This window comes from Teleopsis dalmanni, chromosome 2, assembly GCF_002237135.1.
Source record: "Teleopsis dalmanni isolate 2A chromosome 2, ASM223713v2, whole genome shotgun sequence".
Taxonomy (NCBI): Eukaryota; Metazoa; Arthropoda; class Insecta; order Diptera; family Diopsidae; genus Teleopsis; species Teleopsis dalmanni.
In genome coordinates, this window is record NC_051847.1 from 102288457 (window position 1) to 102292113 (window position 3657).

The following is a 3657-nucleotide window of genomic DNA, read 5'->3' on the forward strand; positions in this document are numbered from 1 at the left end:
TAATCATAATCAAGAGTTTATTGAAACTTACGTTGGTAAAAGCATCCTTCAATCCCCAAAAGCTTATTTCAAGATTGTAGCTTACATCCGCTAAAAGACGTAAGTACATTTACTTAAATATTAACAAGCTGTAGGTTTGGTTCAAAAATATATTGCAGATTTCCTTAGGGTACGAGCCTAACTTCGATCATGTTTGCGAATTAATAGTTTAAATTCCATTGAAGATTTGAATTTGTTTGTTTCTTTCCATAAAGAATAATTGTTTCGTCTAGATGGTCTTTACACCTGTAGAATTATGTTATGACTTGAATAATCGGTGGTTTTGTCATGAAAGCTGTACTCAGCTGTGCCATTATGAATGGACTTGACTTAATATTCATATTAAGTTTGTTCGGGAATGCAACTAAATGAAGTAGTATATAAAAAATTGCATTATAAACAAAAAAGAATAAAAATTCAGAAGTTGCATTTATGAACATGCTGTAATACTACATTTCCGATCAAACCGTTCCTTATTTTTTAGGTTTTTTTTTTTTTTTTTTTTCAAAAGAAAGGTTGGGAAGTAGTCACCGCGTCACTGCATCTTCGAGGATTATTGTGACATGCCCGCTTCAGTTCCATAGACGAGTAGCAGTTAAGAATGCCAGTATGTCCTTTGGAGAGATGTTGCCTAATTCCGTTATAAGCGGATAGGCAATGGATAAGTAGCGAAGTCTGAGTCTTGCAAGACTATCACAGTGACACAATATGTGTCCTGCTGTTTCCTCTTCTTCGTAACAAAGTCTACAGCTATCGTCTCCAGTAATACCTAGATTCAATAAATGTTTTTTAACTCCGCAGTGTCCAGTTAGAAAACCTGTGACAAGTCGGATGCCACTTCTGTTCAGCATAAGTAGCTCCCTAGTTCTGGCTTTTAATCGAAACGGCATGGATTCTTTTGCTTGTCTGCAGGTAACTGTATTATCCCAATCATTCTGAGCTGCTCTTTTCAGTCATTCATTAGTTTTAAGTTTGAAAAAGCTCCACGAACGACCGCAGAATGGTTGTGGCCCAATATAGTATGAGGCCGCCCCTTTTCTCGCTAGTTCATCTGCTTTTTCGTTTCCCTCAAAACCGCTGTGCCCTGGAATCCATATTAAGTGGACTCTGTTCTTTTAGCAAGGTCTTTGAGAAGTAGAAGACATTCCCACACTATTTTTGAGGTTACTCGAGGTGAGCGTAGTGCCAGGAGTGCCGATTTACTGTCAGAAAAGATATATATGTTTTTTTCCCGTGACGGGTTTACCTTTATATACCCTGAGACATAATTCAATTGCGTGTACTTCAGCCTGAAAAACTTAGTTTTCTTTACTCATACTCGCAAATATTTCCTCTTTAGGTCTTACTCCATATACTCCCGCCCCCACTCCTTCCATCGTTTTGGAGCCATCCGTGTACCACAGATAGTAGTCTCCAGCGAATGGAGGTATGTTCCGTTCCCATTCATTTCTGTCTGGTATTAGTATTAGGAACTTTTGGTGAAAGTTGAATTTAGGTAAGCAAATGTCAGATATGGTGATATTTAGTCCTTCCTCTCTTTGCATTTCCCTACCTAACAGGGAGTTATCGAGTAGTCTTGTTGATTGATTGCTAGTCAACTGTAGCTTGGCCATAAAAGTCATTGCTTCCTTTTTTACTAGTAGGTGAAGTGGGGGGAGCCCCAATGCAACCTCTAGGGCTGCTGTCGGGGTAGTTCTCATCGCTCCACTTGTCATTATGCAGGCTAATCTCTGCAGCTTGCGAAGTTTATCTATTACAGTCTTCTGTTGTGCTTTTTTGTATCAGATAGCTGACCCATAAGTTACAATTGGTCTGGCAATAGATGTGTACATCCAAAGGCTGAGTTTTGGATTAAGGCCCCAGTGCTTACCAATGAGGTTTCTGCTGGTCCATAATGCCTCTCTGGCTCTTCGTATGACATTGTCTACATGAGAATTCCACGTCAACTTCTCATCTAGAATCATTCCCAGGTATTTTACTTGGGTAACGGATGATAGCTCTTCTCCATTTAAGAATGGGTAATTGGAAAGTACTCTCTTCCTTTTCTTTGTGAAGACTACCAGACTTGTTTTCTTAGGATTTACATTTAATCCTACTTCACTGCACCATCTACTAACGATGTTCAGGGCTTGTTGAAGTCGATATGAGATCATGTCTTCATATTTACCCCTGACAAGTATGACTATATCGTCAGCATAGCCTTGTGCCTCGAAATGTTTGGCACTGAGTCGATGCAAGAGCTCGTCTACTGCAATTGACCACAGGAGTGGGGATAATACACCCCCTTGTGGGCATCCTTTTACAGTATGTGCTTTTATTTCGGCATTGCCGAGAGTGGATTTAACCATTCTATTTCTTAGTACATTGCTTATCCATGTGCGTGTCGTATCATCTACTCCTATGTCATGGAGGCATCTTTCGATATGTGAGTGATCAGTATTATCAAACGCTCCCTCAATATCAAGAAAGCATCCCACCGCATATTCTTTGCAATCTACAGACTCCTGTATTTTATTAGTAAGACTGAGTAATGCATGTGTGGTGGATTTATTTTGTTGGTAGGCGTATTGGTTGGCGTGGAGTGGATTTATAGATAAATACTCTTCCCTTATATGCCTTTCCACTATCTTCTCCATAGTTTTTAAAAGAAATGTAGTCAAACTTATAGGCCTATGGGATTTTTTAGGTTTGGTGTTCGGATAAGCAATTCAAAGGCTTTATCGATTTCATCTTCGACCATGAATGGTTGTGATGATAAGACCTTCAGAAAATATGTCGCTTATGACATTTAATATCACCAAAGTTTATTTATCACTTATGAAGGTATGATTTTTATAAAGTCACTGTTCATTTGTTTGTTTATAAAGTACACATATATATAAATTTAATTCAAAAACTTCATCACGATATTTTGTTGTTGGGCCGAATATACGATATAACAGTTATACTAACCATTTTGATTTAGATAGAAATAAATGCAATATGACCAAACGAATATTTATCATGAACGCCACTACAAATAAGACCTTCGGAATTAAATAAAACTCTGCTTTTCGATATACTAAAGTGTAGCTTATCAGTAAAAAATTAGTTTTTCTATATAATTCAAGTTTTGGCCTATTGGTAACACTAAGCTTTTTTAATTAAAAGTGTGGCCTTCGTTAGCATTTCACTCTAAAATTATGCAGCGTGATCTATCGATAGCATTTAGTTTTAAGATCACACAGTGTGGTCTATTGGTAGCACTCAGTTATTAAATATACAAAGTTTTATAGGTGTGGCCCATCGGTAGCACCTAATTTATTTTCAAAATGACGAAGTCTTTCAGAGGATACGGAGAAAATCACCGACACTTTCACTTGGGATTCTTATGGGCATATTAATGAAATTTTTCTTAAAAACCACGACTAAAGACTCATAGATAACTAATATAGTTTCTTACCGTAGAAGGTGTACGCTATATATATATTAACTTATTTTTTATTTCTTCAGTCTTAAAATAGTATATAGATAAAATGCAGCACAAATGTTTAATAAAATTTTATGTACCAACTTTTTACATGTATTCATGTTAAGAACTGCTGTTATATATCAGACTTGGATCATTATTACGATTTT